Source organism: Gopherus evgoodei, chromosome 8 (genome assembly GCF_007399415.2).
Source record: "Gopherus evgoodei ecotype Sinaloan lineage chromosome 8, rGopEvg1_v1.p, whole genome shotgun sequence".
NCBI lineage: Eukaryota > Metazoa > Chordata > Testudines > Testudinidae > Gopherus > Gopherus evgoodei.
In genome coordinates this window covers 64,396,807-64,411,629 of record NC_044329.1, presented here as the reverse complement: position 1 = coordinate 64,411,629, position 14,823 = coordinate 64,396,807, and the positions used below count along the sequence as shown (strand labels likewise).

Here is a 14,823-nt window from a genome sequence, read left to right as displayed (position 1 = left end):
TGGCCCTAATTTTGAAATTTTGGATTTGTGTGTGTGTGTGTGTGTGTGTGTGTGTGTGTGTGTGTGTGTGTGTGTACAGCTCTGTCTTTTGTGTGAGGTGAGAAAGGGGTAGAATTATCCCTAAAATTGGATCTCGTTCTGGTACAGGATCCTAAACTGATTCTCTGTACTACCCACTGGATATGCAATGCACCCCATTAATCTTCAAATCTACCAATGTTAGGTACAGGAGAAGAATAATGCTTCCAGGGCATTTTATCAATCCAATAATGTTTGTTTCTTGCATTTGTCTTTTTTTTTTTTAACATACAAACTGTAGTAGAAAAGAACAGATGCAAACATATAAATAGAGTGCTCCAGTCCAGCTATTTATGACTAACTGCCTTTATTAACAGGTTTTAGGCATGCAATTAATATCCAATTATTTATACATTCATTCAAGAGTAATCCAGTTTACAGAATGTTGGAGGCGTAGTTAAGAAATGTTAAATAAAGCTGCATTGCTCATAATGGCTGGAAGGCAGAAATTGTACCTCTGGCAGCCCCAGCTTTTTAAAGATTTACTAAGAAACACCACTGACGCAGCTCATTGATTCTCACTGAATATTTATCAGGCAGACAGGATTGTGAGTAACCTGACTGATTGATCAGTATTCTGCCATTCAAATACACAAATGGAGAAAACTAAATAAGTTTAAAAGAGAATAACCACATAAGTCTGAGCTACAACAACCCAGTAAATCATCTGAAATTTGAGCGTGTCAAGAAGCTGTGTTTTAAGTTTTCAAAAGTGGGTCTGAGACAGGGAAATAATATGGCTTTAGAAAACAACAGGAGATGAGAAAAATATGGCCACAATTGCCCCTCTGACTGGGGAGTAGGATGTTGTTAATCATAAAAACAATTGTCACAAATAGTGTCTGATAGTAAACTTTGAGAATTCATCCAAGTGAGGAGGACCTATGCAGGGCTCTGTCTAGTACCCATAGTAGGGTTGCCAGCCTCGAGGGTTGTCCTGGAGTCTCCAGGAATTAAAGATTAATCTTTAATTAAAGATTATGTCATTATGAAATCTCCAGGTATAGCCAACCAAAATTGGTAACCTTAACCCCAGAGGTTCTCTGCCCACAAGGTTTGTGGAACTGCTGCTGGGGGTCTCTGCAAAGCTGTGCTGGGAAGGAGAGCTCTGCTTTGGTTTTGAATAGGCCAGAATGGAAGGAGTTAATGGGGGTGAGCTAGGGGAGGAAATCCTGGATCTACACTTACATGGATCCAGTGGTCCAAAAGTCCCATTTGGGGTATGTCTGGAGAAAGGTGTTAGCTAAGATGTTTTTAAAGAATATCTTTTATCTTAATTTAGACAAGCCCTTAGGGAGAACGAAGGGGCACTGTTGGGTGTTCAGCTCCATATGTTGTGTTTTATGCCATGCCCTGCTTTCTGCCTCTAGGCTAGGGCTGGAATTTCATTCCCTGTTTTCTAAGGAATTCTCGCCTTCTTGTGGTTTTGCACTACTACCAATCACACAAGTATCGGAATGTACACCGTACTTGATTCTTGCTATGTACATGGAGGTTGAATTTCACCCAAACTAAAATATTATCTGAAATCCATTAGATCGTTTTGGATTTGTTGTCTACCCAAATGGAAGTGATGGAAAGCTCAGGAGATTATGGAATAAAGAAAACCAAGGCAGTAAAGTTAACAGTTTAAACTAAGGAATTTTTGTCTTTTTGTTTCACAGACTGTAGTGGTCATATGGCCATATTATGGATACTGCAACTTCCAGCGCTAAAAGTGCTTTGATATCTTCTATTACCCAGCTGTGATCGGTTTATCTTAACACTTTGGTATGTCATACGCAGTCACTGCTGATAATTTTTGACCCAAACCCTTATATTTCACCCATGATTCTGAACAAGAAATGCTATTCAGTATTTCTTAATATAGCCTGTAGTGTACAAGTATATTATTCCAGGAAGAAAGTATTACAAAAGCTGCATACGTTATGTCTTTCATCTAAAGGTTACCAAAAAGCATAGGGGAATATGGTTCCCTCACTGAATGTGTATCTTCCATTGATGTAAATGAGAATTGTGCCTCCTCCAAAGAAAGCTATTCCTACCCACTACCCCATTAAACGGATCTTAATCAGATTTTGTGCCCAACTTGGGTTAAGTATAAGTGGGTGAAACTCATCGAAGTCAGTTCCCAAGCACAGCATTGCTGTAAACCGTGGTTTAAGTTACATATCAGTGTAACTGTTAAAATAGATTAACTTTTGTTCCTTCTGCCACACACATTGGTACAACTTCCCTGAAAGGCCAGAAGGGAGATGTGACATGAAAAGCATCTAACATGATGACATGTGATCAAGCATAGGAGCTCTGTCTCTCTCTCCAGCTTCCGCACCACTCTCTCACATACTCTTAATACCTTTTGTTAGCTATTCTACCTTCTATATCTCCCTTCCACTCCCTCAGGAAATTTCTCTTTTGACATATCTACTGAATGCTTAGGGGCTATTTTCTAGCCAATTTACAATAAATGTTTAACTTACCTCAATAACACACACTTCCTAATTTGGCCCTCTGCATATAAAATGCCATGTGTACCTCTGACCAAATTTTGTCCTGATTGACACTCTACATAACTCCATCCAAGTCAATGGGACTGCAAATGGTGCAAGGCAGGGCCCTGTATTTTGTCACTTCTTCATTAATAATGTTAATATATTTTGGTGTAAATTCTGCTCAGAATGACATGGTTGCAACCCCTATTGCCTTAAACAGGATCTACGCAAGTGTAACCGAGTGCCATTGTTTTTCGCCACCATGTGCTTTTTAAAGTATCGGTGACAATTCTTAAGATTTTTCCACTCATTAGCGTACAGGAATCAACTGTAGAGCTTATAAACAAGGCATTTTCTGATGCACAGAATATCAGAAATAGTTTTCATTGTTAACTAGCTGTACATAAATGACTAGCAGACTGGGTGTTGCTGTTTCTTGATAGTGTCCTTCAGTAACAGGCACTGAAGAAGCTGATTGCTTGGTTAGTGAATCTCTGCTGACGGCTGCTCCTACACACTCTGTCATGCCTGTCCTTCCAAGTGGTACCATTGTCGGTGCATCTTCTGGTAAAGCTGTTTGGCCAAAGGGTGCAGGATGGAGTGTCAAACAAAGGAAAAATAACTGCAGTACAAGCCTCTCCACTTCTTCATCAAGCACTAAAGGAGTATGGAGTTTCTACACTGATGCTTCCCATGGGATCAAAGTCGGTCCCTTTACAGTGCTGATCATAAGTATTCTTTTTATTGCTTTTGTAATAATATTACACATCTGGGCCAAGTATACTCGTTCCTAGACTCAGTTGTAGCCATGTAGTCTTTGCTACTTGCATTAATGGACAGCATGAGTTGGGGTGGGTGGAGAAATGGGGAAGCACCTGTCCCAAAACTATAGTGGGTTTTAAATTGTTTATGAAATATTTGCAAGCTTTCTTTTTAGACTAAAAGGGGATTTTTAAAAAATAGTGAGGATTCCCTTCGCTCTTTTATTTGGCTGTTGTTTTTGATCTTTAAAATGGAAACGTGTTAATACTTAGTATCTATGGTTCCTAAAGTTTGTCAGTCACTGGACTATCCACCTATAAAAATGTGTGGTAGAACTCATTTTAAATGCCTAAAACAAGGCACTAAGTCCAACATCTTATGCAAGTTTGAAACAACAAGCTTTTGGAATGAGTGATCTACTGGAAGTTTAATTCTGATATATATTTGGAGGAGTTAGTGTTGCAGTTGCCTTATCTAATTATTTATATGTATGCATAAATAAACTGATTACATTTGATATGATTTTAGACAACATACTGTACAGATTAAAAAGTACATAAACTATGTTATCATATAGGAAGATACAGATTGTAACATCTATAGCAAAAAGGCATGGCATGATATTGCTTGCCACAGTAACATGATTATTTTGGATATGTTTTTATTTTGAAAGTTGGGGTTCTCCCAATCCCTTCACTTATTAAATGTTTAAATAAATGTTTCATCCTGTATGTAAGTGTTTTTCTTTGATTATTCATCATAAGAATTTGGGAATAATAGAAAAAACTCACTGGCAACTTGCCTATATATTTCAACTAGCAATATATCCCATCCATCTCTGGGGTTAGACTGTACCATTCAATTTCTGTTAGCCAGTGGGGACATGGTATGCAAAGGAAGAGGAGCCCCAGTTCTCCTGAATCATTCTTTCCCTCTCCAAAGCCTGTAGAACCTTCTCTGGAGGACTGATACTCTGCTGGATTTTGTGGGTAAAGCCTGGGGCACAAAGAAGATGAGGCAGAGGGCCAGCCACTCTTCCTGTTGTTGTCTCAGGCTTACTCCATGAATAATCCCAGAAGAAGTCCAAGCTCCAAGTGTTCCCACTATTGCTGTATTGAAATTGGCCAATGGCACAAGGATCCTTCAGAAGGTGAAGGGGCATTTGTCTGCATCCACATATTGAGGGCTATCTATCTCCAAGGATACTAGGATGTCCTAGTCTCCTCCACAGACTGCACAACCCCTTCCCTTTTGAGGATGTGATTCTCTGGAAATTTTGCAAGGTAAGTCTCTAGCTGATTTTCCAGCCCCCTCTGTTCCTCTTCTGTAGGTTTTTCTAGTGCAGGACACAATGGGGCCCAGATCATCGATGGGGGACTTTAAGCATTATTCAATGCAAGTTAATAATGTGGAGATTAGCTAAAATGATGTTCACAACCAGGAACTCTTTCTAAATCATACCAATGCATGGATTGTGAGGCCTTCCACCTTAGTCTCAGAAGATCTGTGCATATGACACCTGTGAGCTGACAGTAAACCTATGTGTGCTAGATGGAAAAGTTATTGACAGACAAATGGGCTGCTAGAAACCAGAAAGAATCAGAGATGAACTGAATTATTAAAGTACATAATTACACTATTCTGGGAAAAATAACTACAGTATTTAAGATACTGTGTTACATTAGCTTGATATACTACTGGATAACAATCAGTCAAACCAGGTTAAACGGCTAGGGGGCAAATAATTAGTGTGCTCTATTAAACTGTTTTGTCCTTTCAGCTACTAGGGTAGATAATTTGATTGTTATATATCATCTTCACTGTTTGATCTAGTCTCTGATAAGACCAGGCTCTACAAACCCTCAAACCTTTTATAACATTATACCTAGGCAAGTTTATCAGTGAAGCAATGCTAGAGTGAATCTAATTATTTCACCAATTGTTCCGATTTTTATAGCAAATTAAGCTTTATTTATTTGAGTCTAGAGATGAAGATTGCATAGTCTGCAATGTTTAGCAATGTAAAGTAGCTGTTTTGTAAATATCAAAATGTCTGTGTATGATAACATAGTTTTCTGTGGTCTATCATCCTTGTGTTAATTGAGTGAAACTATAATTTGATACCAGACTTCATGTTGCTAGCAATTACTTCCCAGCATCTGTGATAACTATAGCCTAAATTTAGCTAGAATGGCACCCACTGTAATATATTCTGTGGAATGTTTGCTGGATTCAGAGTTTTGTGTTTACACGACAGCATGGTATTTTGGGCCTCAATCCTGCAATAGGATCTGTGTGAGTGGACCCTGGTGCCTATGCATAGTCCCACTGAAGAAAGTGGATCTCCACAGAGGTTCAAAAGGTCCACCTGAGCAGGTCAGATTACAGGATTGGGGTTTTACTTTGAATGGTGTCCTTACAAATAAATCCCCAAACACTTTACAGACTTAAGTAAGCATTTAGAGTTCAGTGGCAGAGGAGAAGAGAAAAGGGAGAAGAAATTGGCAAGCTCATAAGAAGGAGAGATGGGATGTGTTCTAGATGTAGTAGCCAGATCTCACACTAACAAAAATGGAGAGAACGACCAATGCTAAATCAGAAAGAAAGAGGAAAAGGAAGGGGAAGCAGTGAAGAAAGCAAGTCAGGGAGCATTTGAAAAAGAAAGGTAGCTTTGAACTGACTTGGAAAATAATTGACTTGTTTGAAGGGACAATGTATTCTCCTTTGCTCATGTGAGATAGTGGGCAGAAACCTTCTTCATGTGCTGGAATCTGAAGAACTAAGATTTGGGGAACTTTTAAAGAAGGGATCTGCAATAAACAAGGGGAGAAGATCTTGTATGAGGATTTTAGCAAAAGGTAGAATTGAGGATGTGTCTTGCACAGGAGTAACATGAGCAATAATTTATATGAAAATTTATTGGACATGGTGATGGAGAGTCCACCCCACACCAGACCTGAAAGGATTACGGTGCCTAGCTGGGCCAATTAACTCTCCTGGCTGCACCTGGAGGAGGATCACTTAAGGTTAAAGAGGCACAGTCTCTTGTTGGTGCTGATTAACCTGAGGTTAACATGAGTTTTGTATTTTTATTTATGTAAGCATTTCTAATGCATCCATCCCAAATGTGAGAACCAACTCACTTATGTAAAGTAGACACTCACTGGATGTAGTCTAATCTCCAGAAAACTAATTTACTTGTGCTTGTGCCTTGCATATACCTTAGCATTCCAGATACTCAGTAAAATTCAGTTTAGACCTGGTTCCACAGTAGTCCACTCAGTCTACTCCACATTGCTTTCTGTAGGGGGACCAGATGAGTGAGCCCCATTTCCATGGAGAGGAAGTCTTCTCAATATGAGGCTCTAGTGGTAATAATCCAACTATATACAAGGATTCCAGAGCTTGGCCTAATGAAAAGAGCCTTCCTTGCAGTAGGTTGTATCTTCCTTTCTGGCCCTGACTAAAACCATGCATGGAGAACAATATTTTCTTTTCTTAAAAGGTCAAGTAGCTTTTTCTTGGCAGGTGTACTGCAAGAATTCCAGTGGGCAACCACATGGTTATCATCAGGGTAGCTGTCATGTGCCAGCTTCATCTGGGACCACCAGAAGTAGGGTGAGCAGATATCCCGATTTTTTACAGGGATAGTCTCAGTATGTGGGGCTTTTTCTTACATAGGCACCTATAACATCTCACCCTGTCTCAAATAGCAAGTCTGAAATATTGGGCACTCTAACTAGGCGGAACATTCTGACTGCACTTCCTGTCCTTATCTACATAGGCCTCATATTCCCCCCTGCTTGTCTTGTGTGTCTGTAAACAGGGTAGCAGCCAAACTCTGGCAGAAAGAGAACAAAAGGCAGTCCTGGTTCTAAAACAACCAGCAGCAACATGTGTGGGCACAAAAAGGAACCCTGAGCTTTTTCTTCCCCCATGATCTTCAGCTTTCAGAATGGAATTGCTGTGGCAGAAGGAATGATAAGAGGGCTGCAGAACCATGCAAGTGCTGGTCTGAAGAATGCTGGGGGTGGGGAGGATGCCAAAAAGGGAAAGGAGAAGAGTTACATCTGGCCCAGTAGAATGCCAGAGGAGGAGAGGCAGGGAGGAGATGAAAAGTGGAGTCCTCTTTCAGGCAGCTAAAGAACGGGCTGTCCGCTGCCCCTATTTATGTGCGGGTTTTTTTTTTCAGGTTAAATTTTCAGCTTGCAACATGCTCCAACCCAAAATATGGGGAGTCTGTGGCTGTCAATGCTGATTTCCCCACTCTGGCACAGCCTGCAAGGACTCTTATACTTGCCACTCCAGACTTGTATTAAACCCCCAAGGTTACAGCTTTTCTCTGACCTTGGATTGGTAGATGCTGCCACCATCCAAGTGCAAAACCTCTTTGAGAACCCAGGAAGGCACACTTGGGAGCCCCCTCTGTGGGGTACCCTCAAACCCTTTCACCACCCCCCCTCCGTGGAGAAGAGCTCAGAAGGAAAAAAGAAGGAAATCAGCTGTTGCCACCAGCTAATTAAACTTGCACACAAATCTCTTAAGACACAACAATCCAATTCTGTTCTTAAAAAAAGTAAATTTTATTACTAAAAAAAAAGGAAGAAAATACATCTGGGGACTTAGGTTTCTGCTAGATTTAAAAAAAGAACTACAAGGATTAAGCATCAAGAATAGCTCTCTTGAGGTCCAGCTTAAAGGTTATAAGCAAAATAAAAGCACCTGGGGTTAGCACAGAGGAATCCACAAGCCATAAAGAAATAAAAGGGATAAACCTAACTGCATCTTCCTGGACACTTCCTGATCTACTTACATATCTGGGGTTTTAGATGAGTAGTTTCTGGGTATGATACTGATGATTTTTCATACCTGGCCCAAGCTTCTCATAGCATAACTGCTCCCTGTCTGCCTTTCCTGGAGAACAACAAGAGACAGATAAAAGGGGAGACTCGTTTCAATTTTAAAAAGTTCTAGTCTTCCCACTGGCTCTTTTGGCCAGGTTCCCACTCACTTCCTTTTACCTGTGCATAACAGTGAGACTTTTTAACCCTTTACAGGTAGAGCAATTAGAGAACAGCTACTAAGAGGGATTTTATGGCTACAGGCTGGCTGGGTGTCCATAAAAGAGCTACTCCCCTCCCTTCATTTATCACAGTGGCTTTCCCCTTAAAGGAATAATCAGTAGGTAAAGAGAACCCCTCCACAAATCTATAGGGTTTAATTTTTCCATGCACAATTTTATGGGTTTTCTTATGACTTTTGTTTTGACCTGCGATATGATTTTTGCATGATTGAGGCTGGCAATGCTGCTTTAATTTTTGGGTGTTCAAATTTTCTTTCTGCTGGAGAGAGAAGAGATATTTCTTTTGGGTGGTAAAGATGGAAAATCAAACCCAGCAAAATAGGTAAAAGCACCACAGATAGCGGTAGCATATTTGTGTAAAAAAACCCCAAATAATCCTAGGATAGGGGCCATGTCTACACATCACTCTGGGTCTTGAAAATCCTGGCTGCACATGCACTTTCTATGACTAAGATGGTAGTTTTGGCAACCCTGCTTTATAATCCTACAACTTGATCTGAATTGTTCCATTTCTTCTGTGTCGGCTCATGAGTATTGGTACTGAATAGCCAACTGCTATTTTAAAGTGCCTTTAACTAGTCAAGTTAAGTATGCATGACTGTTTTGATAGTATCATTGTAGATGCATAAATTGGTCAATGATTTTTAGCTATTTTACTTAATATTTCCCTTAAAATGGAAACAGAGAAACCATTACTGTATACACTACAAAATGTTCTAAGTGAAGTAGCCAAAAGTTACAAATGTCTTATATATCGCTTTCTTGGCAATGTGCCAGAATTCCCCCCCCCCCCCCCCGTTAGTCATCAGTGTCTGGTTTAACAAAGAAGCTATGAGAAAATACCTCACTATCAGTAGTTTTATATTTCTGATGGTAAAGAGTGCTGGGGACAGTAGTTAATCATTGCTTATCATGATGAGATATTAGGAGTTTCTGAAATTTAGTTATGGCACTTGGGGGATTATTTTGCTTAGCTGGGTGAAATAGCCACATAGATGTAATAACCAATATCTTAGGGTGACCGTTATATACTCACAAATATGGGTTGAAGCTATGTTTGGCAATCTGAACTTTCATAGAATGAACTACATCACTTTTTTTTTTTTCTCAGATGACATGAGCGATTTTTTTCCCCCATAGCTTTGTGCCTTGCATTACTAGGAATTGTTTTTAGATTTTTAATCTTGGGCATCTAGGCCATAAAATTATTCTCTAGTGTTATTTAAAAAAATCTTTAAAAACTTCCTATGTATTTTAAAGGGATCATCAGTTTTGGCTTTTTGCTATTCTGATATTTGAATGATGAATTTACTACTTTGGAGCTTGAAGCCCAAGATGTAAAATTGATAAGCTCTGTTTTAAGAAGAAAACATTCTGATTTATTGCAATGCCAGCTTTTTCTGAATCAATCAAGTGTTTTTTCTCCTCTCCTCTGATATGTAGTAGTTTCAAACATCTAATTCCATGGGTTGCTTAGGTTCTTGCCAGGTTAAAGGGGTGTGTGTGCATGTTTCAGATTCTTGTCAGCAATGTTGATAGTACATAGGATAATTCTGATGACAATTGATCACCAGGCAGCTTCTGTTGTGCTTGGCTCAAATGTAGAGTCTCTGTAAACATACGCAGCCAGCAAGAGTGTTCTGTTACTTTACCCTTTACCCTGGTGACAGCCATCCCAGTCTTCTCTGATTGATGGATTTCTCATCCTGTCCCCCAGAAAGCAGGGAGTTCATTTCAGTCCCAAATATGATCGAAACAGATGCTTCTGGTTGGAGCTAAGGAATACGCCAAGAGCTGACAGTTTAATCAGTGGAATGTGGGAGGAATGTTCGGGAATTGAGAGCTTTAGTATTAAGTGGGTGGGCCATAATACCTTTCTTGTGCCATGTTGTTCAAGTGCTCATAGATAACAGAACAGCCATGTATTACTTTTTAAAAGAAGTTGCTTGCTTCTAAAATCTCTGTGGGGATGCATGGCTCAATGAGACTGGCGCCTACCTCATAAAGTGCATTCCATTACTCTGTATCTTCCAGGTGAGTGGAGGACTTCAGTTGCAGTATACAGGAAAACATGAGTCGTTCTTGAAATAGATCGTAACTGATCTGCTGTTCAAATAGTGCGCCCATTCGCAAACATTTTGACAAACAGCAATGCAAACTGTCCCCAGTTCTGCTCAAGAGCAAATATGGATTGAGACTTGACCACAGATATTTTCAATTCGGATAGACATAAGGGATTATTTTGTTTCTTCATTGATTCCATGGATGGTTTTAGATACAGTGTGTCTGAGACACAACACAGCAGAGCCTGGATCATACTGCTTGCTCCAACATGGGCGGGGCAGTGCTGGTATTCAGATCTTTTTGATCTATCTACTGCTGGCATCATCAGCTCTGCTAACTCAGAAAGAATGAGACTACATCCCAGTCTGGAACAATTTCTCCCTACCTCATGCATCACAGGATAATGATATACTACTCTCTCTGCTTAGCCTCTAGATCTGAGGCCATGGCTACACTGGAGAGTTGCAGCGCTGGTGATGGGGTTACAGGGCTGCAACTCACTCTGTGTCCACACTTGCAAAGCACAGCCAGCGCTGCAACTCCCTGGTTGCAGCGCTGGCTGTACACCTGGTCTGCCTCAGGTGTAGCGATTCCAGCGCTGGTGATGCAGCACTGGTCATCAAGTGTGGACACCAACAGCACTTATATTGGCCTCCAGGGTATTAGGAGGTATCCCAGCATACCTTTTCAGCCACTTTGCTCATCGTTTCACACTCCACTGCCCTGGGCTCAGGTGACCCACCCTTTAAATGCCCCAGGAATTTTAAAAATCCCCTTCCTGTTTGCTCAGCCAGGTGTGGTGTGCAATCAATCAATCAATCACCATGCCTCCACACCCCAAACGAGCCCCAGCATGGAACACTTCCGAGCTGCAGGACCTCATCAGTGTTTAGGGTGAGGAAGCTGTGCAGTCACAGCTGTGCTCCAGCTGTAGAAATTATGATACCTATGGACAGATATCAAAGTCCTTGCTGCTAAGGGGCCATGAATGGGACGCGTTGCAGTGCAGGGTAAAAGTAAAGGAGCTGTGCAGTGCCTATTGCAAAGCCTGTGAGGGAAATCGCTGCTCAGGAGCTGCCCTCACGACCTGCTGTTTTTACAAGGAGCTGGATGCCATACTTGAGTGTGACCCCACTACCAATCTGAGGAGCACGATGGAGAGTTCAGAGCAGGGAGAAGTGGGGGAGGGTGTAGAGGAAGCTGAGAGTGAGACTACTGGGGTGGAGGGAGACACCCCAGAGTCCCAGGAGACATGCAGCCAGGAACTCTTCTCAAGCCAGGAGGAGGCTAGCCAGTCGCAGCAGCTGGAACTTGTTGGTGAAGAAGAAGCAGAGGAGCGTGTTCCCGGTAAGCAGATTTTATTTTTAGGATGGAAATGTTTTGGGAGAGGAGGGTGGGGGTTATGGCTGCCTGCATGCATACCTAAATGTGGAATAGCCCATTGATTTGGTCTATCACGTCTCTGTAATCGGCCTCGGTAATCTCTTGAAAAGTTGCAGCCAGAGCGTGGGCAATGTGCTTGCGCAAGTTTATAGAGAGAGCCACCGTGGTCCTTGTCCCGGTCAGGCTAACTCATCCGTGCCACTGTGCTGCGAGGGGTTGGGGGACCATTGCTGCACACAGGCAAGCTGCATAGGGACCAGGGCGGAATCCACATTGCTGTAGAAGACCCTCCCTCTCTTGCCAGGGAACACGCAGCAGTGATATATCTGGCAGTAGAAATTCCTGTTGAGAATGTAGAGATAGTGTTCAGTGTAGGTCCCTGCTCTCTGCTTTCCCCAGTGCAGGTCCCCAGGTCCCTGCTCTCTGCTTTCCTCAGTGCACAGAAACCCCAGTGAGCCTTCAGGCAGTTCCCCTTCCCAGGTGAAGTCGCAGCAGAAACACTTACCCCATTGCTCGCCATGCCTTCACTGCCATGGCCTCTCTGTGCTATGTTAGGTATGTGGGAATGATACTACAAAAAGTCTACAAACTCCTTCACTGTGTGATAATAAACAATGTAGCCTCTGTGTATTAAATGTTTCTATTTATGTTTTTTTAAGTGACCTTGAATAATCCAGCACTATCACCGCCTGCCCGACGGTTACAGAACTTGAGGAAAAATCCTAGAAAATCAAAAGAAGATTTGATCAAAGTAGTTATGAATCAGTACGCCAGAGAGAGTAAGAAGATGCAGGAATGGAGAGAGAAAATGCATGAATGGAGGCAAACACAAAGCAGGAGAAAGGAATTGGCTACCAAGAAAAGCACAAAGCAGCTGATAAGCCTCCTGGCTCGCCAAACTGAGGGCTTGTCTACATCACAAAGTTGCAGCGCTGGTGAGGGGGTTACAGCGCTGCAACATAGGAGGTGTACACATCTGCAGGGCATCACCAGCGCTGCAACTCCCTGTTTGCAGCGCTGGCCGTACTCCCGTTTTGTCTCGGGTGTAGAGGATCCAGCGCTGGTAATCAAGTGTAGACACTTACCAGCGCTTTTCTTGACCACCGTGGAATAAGCAGGTATCCCAGCATACCTGAAGAAGCCTCTCTGGTAATCAAGCAGGTATCCTTCCCCGCGGTTTGCTCCGGTGTTCTCCGAATCCCCCACAAGCGGGTCTCCTTCCCAGCGGTTTGCAGGGGGGTTCGAGGAACGCGAGAGCAAACCGCGGGGAAGCAGGTCTCCTTCCCCGGTTTGCTCTCGCGTTCCCCGAACCCCCGTGCAAGTAGGTCTCCTTCCCCGCCGTTTGCAGGGAGGTTCGGGGAACGCGAGAGCAAACCACGGGGAAGGAGATCTGCTTGCTCGGGGGTTCGGGGAACGCGAGAGCAAACCGCGGGGAAGGAGATCTGCTTGCTCGGGGGTTCGGGGAACACTGGAGCAAAACCGGGGAAGGAGACCTGCTTTCCCGCGGTTTGCTCTCGCGTTCCCCGAACCCCCCTTGAAGCCGCCCAACAGCGCTGCAGTGTGGCCACATCTAACACCACTTGCAGCGCTGGTTGCTGTAAGTGTGGCCACTCTGCAGCACTGGCCCTATACAGCTGTACTAATACAGCTGTAACAACCAGCGCTACAAAATTGTAGATGTAGACATACCCTGACTGTATGCAGCCTCTCCTAGCCATGCAGGCAGATCAGTACCTGGTAACCCCCACCCCTCCCAAAGCTTTCTCTCTTGTTCCCCAGTATTTGCACAAAACTCCTTTCTCCAGCAGCCTGTTTCTTACCACCGCCACCTACCCCCAACACCTGTACGATCACCTACCAGCCCTGATAACTGCAACCCTTACTCTATGCACTCAACCCCCATCACGATGCAGCATATTAATCCTGAAGTGCAGCCGGCATTGAACAGCAATCCAAGCAGGACATATTCAAACCTCTGAATGTACAGTCCACCACCCTACCCCCCTGCCCTTTTATGTACTGTATTTTGAATAAATGATTTCATGGCTTATAAAACATTTTTTATGATTGAAGATAGTGATAAATACTGTACCCCAAGGGAAAAACGGGCACAGCAAAGGCACCAAACATTACTGTTGGCTTTCAGCCTCAAATTGCTCCCTTAAGGCATCCCTAATCCTTGAAGCCCTTTGCTGGGCCTCTCTAGTAGCCCTGCTCTCTGGCTGTGCAAATTCAGCCTCTAGGCGTCGAACCTCGGAGGCCCATTCCTCACTGAATCTTTCACCCTTCCCTTCACAAATATTATGGAGGGTACTGCACGCGGATATAACAGCAGAGATGCTGCTTTCCCCCAAATCTAGCTTCCCGTAGAGACACCTCCAGCGCGCCTTTAAATGGCCAAAAGCACACTCCACAGTCATTCTGCACTGGCTCAGCCTGTAGTTGAACCGCTCCTTGCTCCTGTCAAGCTTCCCTGTATACGGTTTCATGACCCATGGCATTAAGGGGTAAGCGGGGTCTCCAAGGATCACAGTGGGCATTTCGACGTCCCCTACTGTGATCTTGCGGTCTGGGAAAAAAGTCCCGGCCATCAGCTTCCTGAACAGGGCACTGTTCTGAAAGATGCGTGCATCATGCAACTTTCCAGGCCATCCTGAGTAAATGTCAGTGAAACGCCCACGGTGATCCACAAGCGCTTGGAGAATCACAGAGAAATACCCCTTGCGATTAATGTACTCTGATGCCAGGTGGGGTGGTGCCAGAATAGGAATATGCGTCCCATCTATTGCCCCTCCACAGTTAGGGAAACCCATTTGTGCAAAGCCATCCACAATGTCCTGCACGTTCCCCAGAGTCACAGTTCTTCTTAGCAGGGTGCAATTAATGGCCATGCAAACTTGCATCAACACTATTCCAACGATCGACTTTCCCACTCCAAACTGGTTCGCCACCGATCGGTAG

At 43.1% G+C, this 14,823-nt stretch overlaps 1 pseudogene; it reads left to right on the top strand.

Moving 5' to 3' along the window:
- Positions 1 to 3,094: 3,094 nt before the first annotated feature.
- On the top strand, positions 3,095 to 3,364 carry LOC115656714 (annotated as a pseudogene).
- The last annotated feature ends 11,459 nt before the right edge of the window (positions 3,365 to 14,823 follow it).